This window comes from Panthera tigris, chromosome E1, assembly GCF_018350195.1.
Source record: "Panthera tigris isolate Pti1 chromosome E1, P.tigris_Pti1_mat1.1, whole genome shotgun sequence".
Taxonomy (NCBI): domain Eukaryota; kingdom Metazoa; phylum Chordata; class Mammalia; order Carnivora; family Felidae; genus Panthera; species Panthera tigris.
Window position 1 is genome coordinate 34,895,433 of NC_056673.1, and position 18,434 is coordinate 34,913,866.

The 18,434-nt window shown below is 48.3% G+C and overlaps 1 long non-coding RNA gene across 2 annotated transcripts; it reads right to left on the minus strand.

Annotated features, from left to right (window-relative positions):
- Positions 1–10,702: 10,702 nt before the first annotated feature.
- Positions 10,703–18,083, minus strand: LOC122233703. 2 transcript variants are annotated; one of them, XR_006211372.1, is made up of 3 exons: positions 17,831–18,083; positions 12,060–12,356; positions 10,703–10,847 (listed from the first exon to the last, which is right to left on the minus strand). It is a non-coding gene; the product is annotated as an uncharacterized LOC122233703 (long non-coding RNA). The 2 variants fall into 2 exon arrangements; XR_006211371.1 differs by lacking the exon at positions 17,831–18,083 and adding an exon at positions 15,360–15,547.
- Positions 18,084–18,434: the final 351 nt, after the last annotated feature.

Sequence of the window (18,434 nt, forward strand, 5' to 3'; positions counted from 1 at the left end):
GCGCGCGGACCCGGAGAACTGCGCCGGCCGGGGGTGTGACGTCACAGGGGCGCCGGCGAGCGCCGTGACGTCAGCGGCCAGCGGGGGGGGGGTGTGGTGCTGGAGGGGCAGGTGAGAGGGAGGGATGCGCCCCGCCTGCGGCTGCCGCGGCTCCAGGGCCTTCCTTCGGTGCCTCCAGATGGCTATTTTCACGCCCTGCCGAAGCCCCCCTGCGTGGCTTCCCGTGGGTTTCAGGGACCTGGTGGCCCCTGCCTGCCCCCTACGCGCGCGCCTGTGACCTCCCCCACCCGCGCTTGCGACAGGCCCTCCATCGCTTCCCAAACAATCCAGGCTTTTTCCCCGACTTGAGCCCTTCTCGTACCGCTGGTTTCAGTCCTTGGAGATGCTGCCCTTAACCGCCCAATCTAAAGTAGCCCCTCTGCGGTCCCAACGTTACAGTTGCACCCGGGTTCCTTTTTTTCCTAGAGCCGGAACGCATTTGCAAATTATTCTGTTTGTTTAGGGGGTTGCCTGTTGGGAAGTTCCCTGTGAGAATGTAAATTCCGTAGGAGCATGGAAGGCCTGTCACTGGTCCCCGCCCCAGCCCAGGTTTAGCACATAAGTAGTCACTCAAACTGTGTGTGGAAGAATGAAAGGGCTTTAAAGCCAGACCACCGGCTTGCTAGCTTTGTGTTCTTGGACCAGTGCCTTGCCGTCTCTGGCCACAATTTTCTCCCTTATAAGGTGGAGGTCATATTGCCTCCCACACAGCGCAACTTGAAGGATTAGCCGAGAGTATGCACTTAAACTACCCACCACAGTGTCCTCCATAAGCTGTAGAACCTTCTCAGTCAGTTCTCAAAATCCTGCTGGGGTTGGACGGGGGAGATACACTCTATACCCATTTTACAGATGAAAAACCTGAGGTCTATAGAAGAGAAGAATGTAAAGTCACCTGACTAGCAAGAAGCATCGTTTGAACCTGATTCTCCCAAATCCAACTTCAGGGGTCTTTGTGCCCTGTCTTCTAGGCTAGTTCCGAGATTTGCTGCAGTCTGCCCTAGACAGGGGAGAAACTAGGGAGGATGCCTGTAGGGCTGGTCAGTCAATCTCCAGTCTCCCTGTGTGTTCCCCGTTACCCAGCCTCTCCCAGGGGGTATGGCCTCTTCATGCCCTTCTACATGGTCTCTTATGACTGAGACATCCTCCATGGGCAGCCTCTCTTCTGCTCTGGGAGGTCCAAGCACCAGCCTCCTTCCAGTTCACTCCATTAATGTTTACTGAGCACATAGGATAACCAAGCTGAGCACTGTGTCATCTGGGCTCTCTGGGAGGCAGACACTGAGACACTGGGTCAGGAGCGCAAGATGTTTATTGTGGGGAAGAGTGGGGGTAGGGGAGGGCTTATGAAAGGTGAAGGGGGAGGAAGCAGGACTGGGCTGGGAGAGCCACAGACTGCGTGGCAGATCTCCCAAAGTCATGGATGTCTGGGGCAAAGAATTTTCATTAGAGGCTGTCAGCTAACTGCACTCCTTGCGGGTGAACAGTGAGTTCTTTCTTGAGGGAAGAAACCTGGAGCTCAGTGACATACAGAGGACAGTAAGAAGCATTCCCTCTTGCCCTCTAGGTGCTTAGAGCGAAAGACAAACACTCATGCAACTCATTCCAGGAGCCCAGCTTCCGGAGGGCCTTTTAACTTTGGGGCGTGACACAGCTTGTGCATAGCCTGGCTCGGCACAGGACAGAGGGCTGGGGGCCATTCGGGTTCAGCAGAGGTTAAAGGACAAGGGAAGAAAGAGGGGGGGAGAGATGTATGGTTAGGCTGAGCTCTGCCACCATCCTTTGAGTGAACTTGGACAGATCTCATCCGCTCTCTGTGCTTCAGTATCACCGTCTGCTTCATGAAGGTGCCAGACCAGATCAGAGCTGCTTGACCTTCGAAGAACCTAAGCAAAGCTAGGAAGTCTCCCCCCTGATATGTGCATTTGGATTTTTTTTTTTTTTTACTATGGTAAAATACATGTAACATAATATTCACCATTTTAACAAAAGGCAATTCAGTGGCATTTAGTACACTCACAATGCTGTCCAACCATTGTTCTCTGGTTCTAGAACTTTTTAATCATCCCCAAAGAAACCTTGTATCCATTAAGCAGTCACTCCCCATTCCCCTCTCTCCCCAGCCCCAGGCAACCACTGATCTCCTTTCTGGCTTTATTGATTTGGATATTTTCTATATTTTCTATATTCTGGGTATTTTCTATAAATGGAATCACACACTATTCAGCCTCTTGTGTCTCTCTTCTTTCACTCGGCATAATGTTTTCAAGGCTCGTCCATGTTGTAGCACGTATCAGCACTTCCGTCCTTTTTATGGCCAAATATTCCCCGGTATGGTTGTACCACCTTTTGTTTATCCATCATCTCTGCATCTGGTTTTGCACATGATTTTGCATACAATTCCAGGAACTCCCTGGAGTGCACTCATGTGTCCCTGGGGTGAACCGGGCTGACGTCAGTGTGCCTTAGACACGGAGCTGGGTCATCTCAAAGTGGATTTCCAACTCTAATGTATGTGCTCAGGGGGTAGTGATTAATCACAAGTCGGGAAGGCAGAGTGAATATCAAGGGAGCCTTCCTGGAGGAGGTAGCATTTGAGGCAGGCTGCTGAAGGGAAGAATGCAACAGGCAGGTCCTCTTCAGGAGGACACAGCAGGAGCTGAAGCCCCAACAGGATAAAGCTCTAGAGGGGTGGGGGTGGGGGGACAGGGCAGAATAGCATCATTTAGCTACTGCAGCTGTGACAGTCTCCTCCCCCTGAGCAACAGCCAGCCGGGAGCCCCGGGGAGGAGGCGGTGGCTGGGTTGACAGAGGGCACAACCTCAATTACTGCTTCATGTCTCTGTTTGTTTCCACCCAGCCAGGTGCCGGGGGCATGTCATCAGCCACTCTTTGCAGAGGCTAACTAGCCTCCCGAAATAGAAAATGTGTTTCCTCCACGGGCTGCACCGCCCTCTCCCAAGGCCTGAGGCTGGGGCAGCCGGTTCTCCAGCCCCTCGCATCTTTTTTTTTTTTTTTTTAATGTTTATTTATTTTTGAGAGACAGAGACAAAACATGAGCGGGGGAGGGGCAGAGAGAGAGGGAGACACAGAATCCGAAGCAGGCTCCAGGCTCCGGGCTGCAGGCACAGAACCCGACGCGGGGCTCGAACCCACCAACTGCAAGATCGTGCCCTGCGCTGAATCGGGTGCTCAACTGACTGAGCCACCCAGGGGCCCCGCCAGCCCCTCACATCTTGCTGGCCGCCCTCCCCTCCCTCTGGCTCTCTCCTCCCAGTTCGTGCCACTGCTTCCGCCTCCCCTCCGCACACACGCCCGGCCCACTCTCCACATCTGGCTCCCTCTCCTCTAATCTGGCCTCCACCCTCTGAACTGACTACTCACACCACCACCCCCTCCTCCCTGGAACCTTGCTCAGCCAGCACTCAGTGGCAATCCTCTGTTGTCCTGGACCCGAAAGTCAGGCCACAGCTGGACTCTGTTTCCAGGAGGGACTGACTCCAGCATCAGGGATGGTGCAAAGACTCCAGGCGCCGCCCCCAGGCTCAACCTGCCCTTACTCCCCCCTGCAGAAGGACACCAGGGGAGAGACTTTAGGAGCCTACACAGAGTAGAGGTCTGGAGCAAGAGGAGGTTTGGAATAAAACGGGGCGGGGGTGGGGGCAGGGGTTACATCTTAACGTTGCCCTTCCTGAGCCATCTCTCTCCTCTTTGGAGTGGGGGCAGCACTGGCCTCAGAGTCGCTGTCACCCTCTGTCGTCTCACCCTGTTTTGCTATCCTCAGAATCCTTTCCACATCCTCCTCCTCCGTCTGTTACCGTCGGCCCCCTCTGAAGCGTGAGGGTCAGGGGCGCCGGCAGTATCCCAGTTCCTGGAAGCGTGTCTGGTACACGAGAGCCATCAACAATGGGTAGGTGTGGGGGGGAGCCTGGAGAAGCAGCAGTAGGTTCATGGCAGCTGCCTTTCAATATCTTCGGGGCAGGGAGAGAGAGCCTGGCTCCCGGGGAGCAGTGCTCAAAGGCAAAACCGCAAACCACAGGGACGCATTCCCAGGAGGTTTGCTGCAAGACGTCTAAGAACCAGAGCTCTCGCCTCTGGTTCGGGAATTGCTGGGACCATCTGCCTGGGGCTGCAGTCAAAGACAAGCCCCGAGGGTCCAAGGTGAAACCTCCCCCAAAAGGAGGTTCTCTGCCGGTTCCTTCCCTCTCTCGCTCCCTCCCTCCTTGTGCTGGTCAGAAGGCTGCTTGCTGAGGGAAGAATCAGGGCCCTGGGGAGCTGCCTCTTCTTCCTTTAGATTGTGGGGGTACCCCGCTCCTCCAGTGAGAACATTGTTCTAGAGGCTCTCGGCTTGGAACTGAGAGGGAAGTTGCTGGCGAAGGGCCCTGGGCCCGAGTCTCTTTCTTTTTCTTTTCTTTTTTTCCTTTTTAATGTTTATTTATTTCTGAGAGAGAGAGACAGACAGACAGAGTGCGAGCAGGGGAAGGGCAGCGGGAGAGAGAGAGAGAGAGAGAGAGAGAGATACAGAATCTGAAGCAGGCTCCAGGCTGTGAGCTGTCAGCACAGAGCCCGACGTGGGGCTCGAACTCACGGACCGTGAGATCATGACCTGAGCTGGAAGACGGGACGCTTAACCAACTGAGCCACCCAGCGCCCCCACCCCCCAGCCCCAGTCTCTTTCTACCTGGGTGACTCTGGCCCTGTGTCTCCCTCCTCTCCTCCCCTTGCAGAACGAGCTCCATACCGCCTTCCTCCATCCACTTCCCAGGATCAGTGCAAGGAGAAAAACAAAAGTAAGTACTCTATGTGTAAGTACTCTGAAAACTACAGATGAAAGGGATTACAGTTAAGGCCCAGAGCACTCCAGTCCACTAGATAATTTCTGTCTTAGACTGTGCGGTAGGCAGAGTGATGGCTCCCCAAGGATTTCCACATCCTCAGCGCCAGAAGCTGTGAATTTGTTACCCTAACACAGCAAAAAGGACTTCGCCCATGTGATCTGCAGATAAGGCTTCTGAGAAGGGGATATTATCCGGAACTATCCCATGGGCCCAGTGTAATCCCAGGGCCCTTATAAGAGAGACGCAGGGGGGTCAGGGACAGAAAAGGAGATGGGATGGCAGAGACAGTGTTGGCACGATGCGACAGCCTTTAGTCGCCAGAAAAGGCAAGGAGCACCTTCTTTCCTAGAGCCCCAGGAGAAACACGGCTTGGCCGACACCTGGATTTTAGCCATTTCTGTCTTGTGACCTCCAGAATTGTAAGACAGTAGATGTGTGTTGTTTTAAGCCACTAAGTTCGTGGCAGTGTGTTACGGCAGCAGTAGGAAATTAACATAGACAGGGCCATACAGACACTGCTTTAAATTTGGTTCCCTAACACGCTTTTTCAGTATTCCTCCTTGGTCAATGCTAAGTGCTGTCATTACCAAGTTAAGTCATGACTCCCATGTTCCCAGTAAGTAGATCACTGTTTATTGGTCTTGAGTTCCATTTTAGCAGAGCATCCAAATTCCCACACAACCGAGTTCAAATCCCAGCACAATAATTTTCTAGCTGGTGACCTTGAGCTAGGTCACTTAACCTCTCTGAGCCAGTCTGTTTTATGGCAAAAATAGGGAGTTGTAAGAATTAATAGGATTCCATTCAAAAACTCTTTCCTTTCTCAGATATTAAAGGGTCGTCTTCAAGGTTGCCAGATAAAATACAGAATGCCCAGTTAAATTAAAATTTCAGATAAAACAGGGGCTCCCGGGTGGCTCAGTCGGTTAAGCGTCCGACTTCAGCTCAGGTCATGATCTCATGGTTCACAGGTTTAAGCCCTGCTCAGCCCCTGGAGCCTGCTTCGAATTCTGTGTCTCCCTCTCTCTCTGTCCCTCCCCCACTCACACTCTGTCTCTCTCTCTCTCAAAAATAAACATTAAAAAAATAAAAATAAAATAAAACAGGGGCGCCTGGGTGGCTCAGTTGGTTAAGCATCCGACTTCAGCTCAGGTCATGATCTCACAGTTCATGAGTTTGAGCCCCGCATTGAGCTCTGTGCTGACAGCTCAAAGCCTGGAGCCTGCTTTGGATTCTGTGTCCCCCTCTCTCTGACCCTCCCTCAGTCATGCTCTGTCTCCCTCTCTCTCAAGAATAAATAAACATTAAAAAAATTTTTTTAAGTTTTTTTTCAGATAAAACAAATAATTTTTTTTTCAGTATGCCCCATGCAATATTTAGGACATATACTAAAAATGTATTCATTGTTTTATCTGAAATTCAAACATAACTGGGTGTCTATATTTTTATTTACCAGATCTGGCAACTCTAGTCTTGTCCCAGGTCACATAGCTTGTAAGCAACAGAGTGAAGGGCCTGGCTTTGAGCAGATTGGCTGAGCCACACAGCAGCCCTGAACTCACAACTCAGGGGAGGCTTCAAAGACAAATGCAATTTAAGCTTTGGAAACCCATTTCATATCTTAAAAATATCTAAAATGATCATGAAAATCAAATTTTCTTTTCTTTTTCTTTTGTTTATAGTAATCTCCACACCCAGCATGAGGCTCAAACTCATGACCCTAAGATCAAGAGTCGCATGCTCTATTAGGGGAGCCTGAGTGGCTCAGTCGGTTAAGCGTCTGACTTCAGCTCAGGTCATAATCTCCCTGTTTGTGGGTTTGATCCCCACATTGGGCTCTGTGATGACAGCTCAGAGCCTGGAGCCTGTTTCGGATTCTGGGTCTCCCCCGCTGTCTCTGCCCTTCCCCGACTCGAGCTCTGTCTCTGTCTCTCTCCCTCTCTCAAGAATAAATAAACATTAAAAAAAAAAAATCTTAAAAAAAAAAAAAAAAAGAATCACATGCCCTATGGACTGAGCCGGTCAGGCACCCCATGAAAATCACATTTTAAACCACTACACAAATAAATGTTTGTCTCTGTTATATGTATACATGAACGTGTGTATAAAGTATATAAAATCAAAACTGATCTGGACCATCCCACAAGTCCCGTGGAGTTTAAGCTAAATGGCGACTAACCTCACTGAGGGCTCACCATGGCCTGGGGCACCTTCTACGGAGCTTAGGTGTACTGACTTTTTTAAAAAACCAAGAGGAAATTCACATGACATCTCATAGAACACAGAGTTCGCCACTTAGGGGCACCTTGCTGGCTCAGTAGGTGGAGCCTGTGACTCATGATCTTGGGCTGTGAGTGAGTTTGGGTCCTGTGTTGGGCATAGAGATTACGTAAAGAAAAATAAAATCTTAAAAAAAAAAATCACTATTTAAAGTGTGTCAATTCAGTGGTTTTTGCTATATTCGCAAAGTTGTGCAACCATCACCACTATCTGGTTCCAGATCACCCTGGAAAGAAACCTTGTGTCCATTAGCAGTCACTCTTTGATCCACACCCCCCGCCCCCCGCCCCCCACCGGGTTCCCTGGCAAACACTAATCTACCTTCTGTCTCTACAGATGTGCCTCTTCTGGACATTTCGTGTGTATGAAATCATACAGTATGGGCCTTTCGTGTCTGGTTTCTTTCACTTAGCATGATGTTGTCAAGATTCATCCATGTAGCGTGTATTGGTGCATCACTTCTTTTTATTGACGAATAATATTTCTTTTTTTTTTTAATTTTGTTAATGTTTCTTTTTGAGAGACAGAGAGAGAGAGACAGAGGAGTCTGTCCCACAGTGCCCGACGTGGGACTCGAACTCACAAGCCGTGAGATCACGACCTGAGCCGAAGTCGGACACTTACCCGACTGAGCCATCCAGGCGCCCTCAACGAATAATATTTCGTTGTATGAATATACTACATTGTATTTCTCCATTCATCAGTTGATGGGTACTTGGGTTGTTTCCACTTTGTGGCTATTGTGATTAATGCTGCTATGAACATTTGTGTATGAGTTTTTGTGTGACCGTCTGTTTTCAGCACCTTAGACGCATACCCAGTCATTCCACTCCTGGGTCATGTGGTAACTCTATATTTAACTTTTTGAGGCAAAAAACATTTGTTTTCCACGCAACTACACCGTGCTACATTCCTACCAACACCAGCGGGGTATGAGGGTTCCAATTTCTCCACAAACATACCGACACGTCTTATTTTCCTTTCCAGAAATGATTATAACCGTCCTCGCGGGTGTGAGGTAACCTCTCACTGTGGTTTTGATGTGCATTTCCTTAATGGCTGTAATGATATCAAGCAGGTTTTCATGTGTTATCTGTCTTCTTTGGAGAAATGTCTATTTACATCCTTTGCCCATTTTTTTTAAGTTTATTTTTGAGAGGGAGACGGAGATGGGGTGAGTGGGGGAAGGGCAGAGAGACAGAGAGAGAGAGAGAGAGAGAGAGAGAGAGAGAGAGAGAGAATCCCAAACAGGCTCCACGACATCAGCACAGAACCAGACATGGGGCTGAAACTCACGAACGGTGAGATCATGACCTGAGCCAAACTCAGACGCTCAACCAACTGAGCCACCCAGGTGCCCCTATGTATGCTAACTTCTTTAATGCTTACGATAATCAAATGAGGTGGAGAATCTTATTAGCATTCCTGTTTTACAGATGAAGAAACTGAGGCACAGAAAGGTGAAGTCGTTTGCCTGAGATTAAGCAGCAAACAGGTGACAGAGCTGGGATCCGAACTGTTCACACACCAGGGCCCCAGAAGGGCCCCTGTTCACCCTGTGCTTAAGCTGGAGTGCCTGAGTAGGATCCTTAAATTGTCCCCGGACCAGAGTGCCTCGGTGGGTCTGTGGGTTGAGCATCCCACTCTTGATTTCAGCTCAGGTCACAATCCCAGGGTCATGGGATTGAGCCTCGTGTTGGGCTCCATGCTGAGTGTGGATCCTGTTTGGGATTTTCTCTCTCTCTCTCTCTCTCTCTCTCTCTCTCCTCTCTCTCTCAAATAAAATATTAAAAAATTTAAAAAATTGTCCCTAGACCTTCAGATCTTGTTCAAGATTAGGATTGCCTGCTGGACAGTTCACAGAGCTCATTTGTATTGCCCATGAATTACCCTGAAGGGTCAGTGCTGGGTGGGGATTGGGAGGAGGGGGCACTTGTTTCCTCCATGATGTAAAGCTGAGACTCTACCCATGCTGTCCCCCCATTGGTGTCGCCAAGGCCCTCAGAAAGGCATATAGTCTCTCATTGGGGTCTTTATTATTATTATTTTTTTTAACATTTATTTATTTTTGAGAGAGAGAAGAGTCAAAACACTAGCAGGGGAGGGGCAGAGAGACAGGGGGACACAGAATCCCAAGCAGGCTCCAGGCTCTGAGCTGTTAGCTCAGAGCTGGATGCGGGGCCCGAACCCATGGACCACAAGAATCATGACCTGAGCTGAAGTCGGATGCTTAACCAACTGAGCCACCCAGGCGCCCTTCATTGGAGTCTTAATCACAATAAGAAAGGTCATCAAGGAGAGTGAGGTAAATCGGTCAGGTTCAAGGGCAGTGGAAGCCCAGGCTAAGTCAGGAACAGCAGGAACAGAGGTAAGAAGGCCCAAGGTCTAGGGAATGAGAGGCAGTGGGAACCATGAGAGACCTAATCAGGAGCCGGGCACAAAGCAAAGGCTCGTTCTGGGAGTGTGCCACAGGGGTCTGGAAGGCAGGTGGGGGCAGTCCCTGCCCGCATAGGTCAGCCACCTGAAGAGTGGGGCCATTCTTGCCTGACCTGCTAGGAAAGAGAGAGAGCACGGAACACTGGTATAAAAAGTCACCGAGCGAGGGGCCCTTCTTTCCACTGTGGGTGATGCCACCTGGGAGCTATCACTCTGCCCTGTGGCCCACACCCTCCCAGCCACCTGGGAGGTGGCAAATTCTTCATTGGGATGGCAGGAAAAATCTTCCAAGGCTACCTACTGACAAGTTTGGGCCTCACAAAGAAATGACAGGTGTCTTCGTCAGTCACCAGGAATTCCTGTTCAGGACCTGCCTTCTTGAGGGCTGGCATGTTTTCATGACAATGAAAACACTAATAGTAATAACGACTGCAGTTTTCAAATGTGCATTTTGTGCCAGGAATTGCACTAGGCTCTTCTCATCCAACCAACTATCCACCCATCCACCCACCCACCCATCCATCCACCCATCCTTGCCAACCTTATAATAACCTTGAAAAAGGCACAGTCCCTGCCTTCAGAGCTGAGGAAATGGAGACTCACAGAGTGAGCGGCTATATTAAGGTCACCCCCCCAGCTTACAGTTACTTTGGTCTTCTGTCCCATGCACTTGAACCCAAACTTAACTGATAATCACCTCAAACCTCTGGAAGTATAAAGGGGACTTTCACACTTTACCTTCTATGCTATGGCATTGCCGGTGCTGATTGTTATTGCTTTTTACAATAAGAATATATTCATGTCTTCGTTGTATACACGTCTGTTTCAGAGTCCCAGAGAACGCAAATTGAATGCCAGCCCCACCACTTCCTACCTATGTGACCTTGGGCACTCGGTTAACTCTCTGAGTCTGTTCCCTCACCTATAAAACTTATCTCATTGGGTTGTTGTGGAGCTTAAATGCACTAATGCAGATAAAATTCTTGGCATCATGCCTGGCTTACAGCTATGACTGTACGACATAATGCTACCACACAGGCACTGATGGTGGCAAAACCAAGGAGAAAAGCCCAGAACATATTGTTGAGTAAGAAAACAGCTTGCAAAACTGGCACACGAGTGTGATCCCTTGGGTGAAAAATTATTTTTATTTCTACATCTAGCTGTATATGTATGCATCAAGACATGTCTGGAGGGATGGTTGTCCAAATGTTAGTAGTGGTAACTTCAGGGTAGTAGAATTTTTGCTTTCTTCTATATGGTTGAAAAAAAAAAGCATTATGATTCCTTGAGCAGGAAAGTGAAAAAAGAAAAAAAAAAAGAAAAAAAGAAAAAGAAAAACCCTTCGGAAAACAATATAACGATTCACACCAAGAATCATTAGAGCATTCCTACCCTTTGACCCAGCTATGTCACTCTTGGGAACTGACCCGAGGAAATAATTCAAACGAAAGAAGCTATATCCATAAAAGCATGCACTGTGGCATTATTTATAGTCAAGGAAAACGAGTAACCACTTAAGTGGCTTGCATTAGGGTAATAATTATTAAATTATTCACCCATTGGAACACTGGGCAACAATTAAAATGAGAAAGATGATAACCGTGTAGCAACATGGAAAATGCTGATGACCGAATGAGAGGCAGAACGGGTAGATGCAGAATGAGATCTGTGAGCACGGGCAAAAAAAAAAAATCCTGCATGCATTTGGATGAGGACTTCAAGGAACACAGGCAAGTAAAAACCACTGAATTTGTTGGGGCCATTGACTGTCGGAGATTTTTTTTTTTTCTTTTTCATTTAGAATTCTAACGTTTCTATAACGTTGTTTGTGTAATTTTTTTTATCCTTTTTTTTTTTAAGTGGGGAGCCCGACACGGAGCTTAAACTCACGACTCTGAGATCAACACCGGTGCCGAGATCAAGAGTTGGATGCTTAACCGCGCTCCTGTGAAATAATTTTTTCAATGGAGATTGGGGTGCCTGGGTGGCGCAGTCGTTAAGCATCCAACTCCTGACTTTGGTTCAGGTCATGATCTCAGGGTTGTGGGATCGAGCCCCGAATTGGGCTCTGCGGTGAGCGTGGAGCCTGCTTAACATTTTCTCTCTCTCTCTGTCTCTCTCTCTGCTTCTGTCCCTCCCACTGCTCCTGTGTGCACCTGTTCACGTTCTCTTTTTCTAAAAATAAAAATAAATATAAGTGGGGATGGGCTAGATGGGTGATGGGTATTAAGGAGGGCACTTGTGATGAGCCCTGGGTGCCGTATGTAAGCGAGGAATCACTGAAGTCTATTCCTGAAACCAATATTGCACTATATGTTAACTAAATAACATTTTCAAAAATGGCTTTGAAATCCCCTTGGGGAACAGAAGGGGAATCAGGGAGAGGTAGATAAGAGGCTCCGGAGAAGTGAAATGCAGAGTCGATCTAAAATACAGGGCAACATTTCCAGCGTGGCCTTTTACCTGGGTGGCTTCCGAGGTTGCACCCACTTTGTTCCCTGACTTGAGAGTGATCAGACGGACAGCAGAGTTGCCCAGGTTAAGAAGGCTGGTGATAAAGCTAGGGTTGAGTGCTCTTCAGATTGGGGTCATTTGGAAAAGTCCGTCAGGCTTGCCATTGACGAGATTTATAGAGAAGCGAGCGCTAGCTTGGGAGGGTGAACTGGACAGGTTTCTTGGAGGGTGGTTTGGCATCGTGTAGCCGAAGAATGTGCATGTCCTCAGAATCGGCAACCCCGCCTCTTAGGACTTATCCTCGACCTAAGGAAATGATTAAGTCGGTGCATAAAAATATTTACGTAGGATGTTCATCACACACAGTTTCATCGAAAAAGAATTGGTAAACCAAATTTTGGCATAACCGTGCAGTGGTACATTATGGAGCTACACTAGGGTAGAAATAACAACTTTTTTAGATGTTTATTTATTTTGTGAGAGAGAGAGAGAGAGAGAGCACAGGAGAGGGGCAGAGAGAAAGGGAGAGAGAGTCCCAAGCAGGCTCCGTGCTGTCAGCACACAGCCAGACACAAGGCAGGGCTTGAACCCATGAACTGTGAGATTGTGACCTGAACCAAAATCAAGAGTCAAGTTCACTGACTGAGCCACCCAGGCGCCCCTAGATAACAAATCTGGCATGGTAAGATGCTCACCACATATTAGGTAGAAGACCGAGGCAAGACATAGATTATCCCATTTTTGTAAGATTAGGTATGCAGGGGCACCTGGGTGGCTCAGCCGCTTACGCGTCTGGCTCTTGGTCTCCAATCTGGCCATGATCTCACAGTTCATGATTTCGAGCCTTACATGGGGCTTTGCGCCGACTGCTTGGAGCCTGCTCGGGATTCTCTCTCTCCCCTGCTCACATTCTCTCAAAATATATAAATAAACTTAAAAAAAAATCTGTTCATTAAAAAAAAAGATTGTGGGTTCGCCTGGGTGGCTGAGTCAGTTAAATGGTTAAATGTCTGACTTCGGCTTAGGTCATGATCTCATGGCTTGTGAGTTCAAGTCCCACATCGGGCTCTGTGCTGACAGCTCAGAGCCTGGAGGCTGCTTCGGATTCTGTGTCTCCCTCTCTCTTTGTCCTTCCCCTGCTCATGCTCTGTCTCCCTCTCTCTCTCACAAAAAATAAACATTAAAAAATTTTTTTAAAAAGATCGTGTATGTAAACATGTTCATTTTCATGTAAGAATTTCTCACGGTGAATTTCTCACCATCTGAATGGTGGGATTATAAATTGCAGGGGCCAGTGTAGTCTCAACTATGCTGTAGTAACAAACAGCCCCGAAACCTATCTGTTTCCAACAGCAAAGATAATTTCTCACTCGGCTCATGTCTGTTGTGCTTGGCTACTCCTCTGCCCCCCATCTTCACTGCGGGGCCCAGGGTGACATTCTCTTCCCGAACACTGCAGGTCTCTGTGGCAGAGGAAGGAGACGGTGGCCCACCCATGTAAGACATGGCTCTTACAGACGGCACTAGGCAAGTGTCATGGCCCTTCCCAGCTCCAACAGGGCAGGCATATGATCTCCCATGGGTCCTCAGGGAGGGGTAATCAAGGAGGGGTAGTAAACATTTTCTACCACACACGTTATCTCACCCTTGTCTTAGTCCCTTGAGCTGTTATAACAAAAATGCCATAGATGGGGTGGCTTCAACAATACACATTTACTATCAAAATAACACCAGCATTCTTCACAGAACTGGAACAAATAATCCTAAAATTTGCACGGAACCAGAAAAAACCCCGAAGAGCCAAAGCAATCTTGAAAAAGAAAACCAAAGCAGGAGGCATCACAATCCCAGACTTCAAGCCGTATTACAAAGCTGTAACCATCAAGACGGTATGGTACCGGCACAAGAACAGCCATTCAGATCAATGGAACAGAATAGAGCACCCAGAAATGGATCCACGAACGTATGGCCAACTAATCTTTGACAAAGCAGGGAAGAATATCCAATGGAATAAAGACAGTCTCTTCGGCAAGTGGTGCTGGGAAAACTGGACAGCGACATGCAGAAAAATGAACCTGGACCACTTTCTTACACCATACACAAAAACGAACTCAAAATGGATGAAAGACCTCAATGTAAGACAGGAAGCCATCAAAATCCTCGAGGAGAAAGCAGGCAAAAACCTCTTTGATCTTGCCCACAGCAACTTCTTACTCAACATGTCTCTGGAGGCAAGGGAAACAAAAGCAAAAATGAACTGCTGGGACCTCATCAAAATAAAAAGCTTCTGCACAGCAAAGGAAACTATCAACAAAACTAAAAGGCAACTGACAGAATGGGAGAAGATATTTGCAAATGACATATCAGATAAAGGGTCAGTATCCGAAATCTATAAAGAACTTATCAAACTCAATACCCAAAAAACAAATAATCCAGTGGAGAAATGGGCAAAAGGCATGAATAGACAATTCTCCAAAGAAGATATCCAGAGGGCTAACCGACACATGAAAAGATACTCAACATCACTCATCATCAGGGAAATACAAATCAAAACCACAATGAGATACCACCTCACACCTGTCAGAATGGCTCACATTAACAACTCAGGCAACGACAGATGTTGGCGAGGATGCGGAGAAAGAGGATCTCTTTTGCATTGTTGGTGGGAATGCAAGCTGGTGCAGCCACTCTGGAAAACAGTATGGAGGTTCCTCAAAAAACTAAAAATAGAACTACCCTACGACTCAGCAATTGCACTACTAGGCATCTATCCAAGGGATACAGGTGTGCTGTTTCGAAGGGACACATGCACCCCCATGTTTATAGCAGCACTATCAACAATAGCCAAAGTATGGAAAGAGCCCAAATGTCCATCGATGGATGAATGGATAAAGAAGATGTGGTATATACATACAATGGAGTATTACTCGGCAATCAAAAAGAATGAAATCTTGACATTTGCAACTACGTGGATGGAACTGGAGGGTAGTATGCTATGTGAAATTAGTCAGTCAGAGAAAGACAAAAATCATATGGCTTCACTCATATGAGGACTTTAAGAGACAAAACAGATGAACATAAGGGAAGGGAAACAAAAATAATTTAAAAACAGCTAGGGGGACAAAACAGAAGAGAGTCACGGAGAACAAACAGAGGGTTACGGGAGGGGGTGTGGGAGTGGGGATGGGCTAAATGGGTAAGGAGCACTAAGGAATCTACTCCTGAAATCATTGTTGCACTCTATGCTAACTAATTTGGATGTAAATTTTTAAAAATAAAAAAATAAACAAAAAAACAATACACATTTACTTCTCAGATCTGGAGGTGGGGAAGTCCAAGATCAAGACACCAGCAGATTCAAGTGTCTGGTGAGGGCCCACTTCCTGGTTTGCAGTCGTCCACCTCCTCTCCAGGTCCTCAGGTGGCGGAAGGAGCAAGAGAGCTCTCTGGGGCCTGTTTTATAAAGGCACTGATCCCATTCATGACTCCCGGCCTTGTCACCATCTGAAGGCCCCACCTCCTAATACCATCACCTTGGGGATTAGGTTTCCACAGTATGAATTCCTGGGGTGGGGGTGGAGGGGGGATAACACAAACACTGACTCTATAGCAATCCTATTATTTAAAGTCCTTTTCGGGGCGCCTGGGTGGCTCAGTCGGTTAAGCATCCGACTTCAGCTCAGGTCACGATCTCGCGGTCTGTGAGTTCGAGCCCCGCGTCGGGCTCTGGGCTGACAGCTCAGAGCCTGGAGCCTGTTTCGGATTCTGTGTCTCCCTCTCTCTCTGACCCTCCCCCATTCATGCTCTGTCTCTCTCTGTCTCAAAAATAAATAAACGTTAAAAAATAAATAAATAAATAAAATAAAGTCCTTTTCTTTGCAGAATGTAGTTCTGTCCTAGGAAGTGGGTGGTCTCACTGTTGGAGACTCCACGGGAGGGAGAAGAGACACCCAGTCTAAGCTGCTTGTCACCAGGCATAGATAGCCCCTTCAAGCCTGAGGCCGAGAGGCCTGAAAGAGGTCAGAAATCTGCCTAATTTAGGAGGCAGATTAATCAACCTGGACCCAGGGTAAGTTTAAAACCACAATGTAACAGAAAGTTCTGGATGTCCAGAAGTGTTATGCCAGGTCTGCCACTTACCACTCATACGACCTGAGATTCAAGAATCTCTCTGAATGTCCCCGTATGTAAAATGGAAATTAAAATATCTGCCCCAGGGGCGCCCGGCTGGTCAGTCGGTACAGCATGGGATTCTTGATCTCAGGGTCTCGAGTTTGAGCCCCACAGTGGGCATAGAGCTTACTTTAAAAAAGATTAAAACAAAACAAAATAAAATAAAATAAAGTAAAATAAAATAAAATAAAATAAAATAAAATAAAGGGCACCTGGGTGGCTCAGTTGGTTGAGCATCCGACTTCAGCTCAGGTCATGATCTCACGGTCCATGAGTTCGAGCCCGCATTGGGCTCTGTGCTGTCAGCTCAGAGCCTGGAGCCTGCTTGGGATTCTGTGTCTCCCTCTCTCTCTCTGCCCCTCCCCCACTCACGTTCTGTCTCTCTTTATCAAAAAATGAATCAACGTTAAAAAAAATTAAAAATAAATAAAATAGAATAATAAAACAAAATAATAAAGTATAAAATAAAATAAATAAAATAGCTGATCTGCCTACTTCACAGTACCCGGTGGGGCGGAGGGGGGGGGGTGTGTGGCTCAGTCTCAGGCTTTAAAACTGTAGAGCTCTTGCACGTGGAAAGTTTGGTGCTTCAAGCTGTAACCACACACTCCCGCATATTACATTTCCCCAGCTCCTCACATCGCTTCGTCCCCCAAGTGGCTTGTCCTCCCCTTTGGTGTTCGTGTGCTCCCAGTAAGGGGTAGGTGAGGTGTGTGAAAAGATGACAACTCAAATCTCGATTCGGAGGAGGAGGAGAACCCCTCTGATGGCTGAGCCACGGAAGGCCTGGACTGCAGAGGGAAGGGCCCCACTCCACTTCGTCCCGTCGACAAGTACCCGTGTCCCCCCCCCTTGTTCCTCCTGACTCCAGCCTCTCAGGATGGAAGGCACGAGATGCCAGGGCTTCCCAAACTGGCCTGATCGTTTCAAAAGCGAGCTTCCTGGGCTCCACCTCCCAGAGATTCTGATTCACCTGGTGAGGGTGGGACCAGGCTGAGTCACCGAAGGTGATCTGTGCCACCCCCACCTGGTCCTGGTTCCCGTCCAGGCCCTCTGCATGGGCCTCGTGAGGTGCCCCAGCAAGGCAGGGCCCAGACATCTCAGGTGGCAGGAGCCCTGGCAGCTGGGAGAAACCCGAGTGCACCCAGGTTATCTGATGGCTCACCTGCTCCGGCCCTGTGTTCACTTCTTGAATATCAAGATCAGGGGAAGGCTCTGGAAGACAGGCTTCCCCCCACCCCTCGCACAGGTCACCACGCAAGCTGCCCCAGGGCCAGAGGAGGTAGTGAAAAAACATATTCCCCCTTCCTGCTCCCAGCCCTTCAGAACCAAATGCACTGTAGGCTTCCACAGCCTGCTGGCACATCTTTACAGATAACCCGGGGATTTATCTCTTGACACATCTATCAACAGGCCAGTGAGTTCCTCGAGGGCTGGGACAGGTCTCACTCCTCCCTGCGCGCCCTGCACAGGGCCAAGGGCCCCATTAGCGCGTGCTGAATATTTCACGAATAAAGGAGAGGTAGTAACACTAACCATGTTACCACAGGGTCACAGAAGGACTGATATTCACACCCACTGGGCACCCAGGGAATGCACGTGCTCACCTCCAAGGGGTGGAGGGAACCCCAACCTTAGTGCCCCAGCTGGAGGCTGAGCTTCCCCTGCCCAGATCTGCAGCAGTAACTAAATTACTTTTGACATCACAGTACCCTTTGATGTGATAAGGTATGAAAGTTACAGAGCCTCTGTACAGGAAAATGCCCCTTTCTCTCTCTCCCTGTCCCCCACCCCTCTCTGCCTGTCTGTCACAGGCGCACACGCGCACACACACACCCTGCATACAATTTCTAGGTGAAGAGTTTCAGCCCTTCAAAAACAGGGAAAGCTGGGACGCCTGGGGGGCTCAGTTAGTTAAGCATCTGACTTCGGCTCAGGTCATGATCTCGTGATTTGTGGGTTCGAGCCCCGTGTCGGGCTCTGTGCTGACAGCTCAGAGCCTGGACCCTGCTTCGGATTCTGTGTCTCCCTCTCTCTCTGCTCCTCCCCCGCTCACACTTTGTGTCTTTCGTGCGCTCTCTCTCTCTCTCTCTCTCAAAAATAAACATTAAAAAGAGAGAGAGAGAGAAAGCTCTTTTTTTAAAATAGATGAATGCCAGTTAACGAATGTCGATAGAATGTTAGAGTCAAAAATGAACACTTTGCATCTCC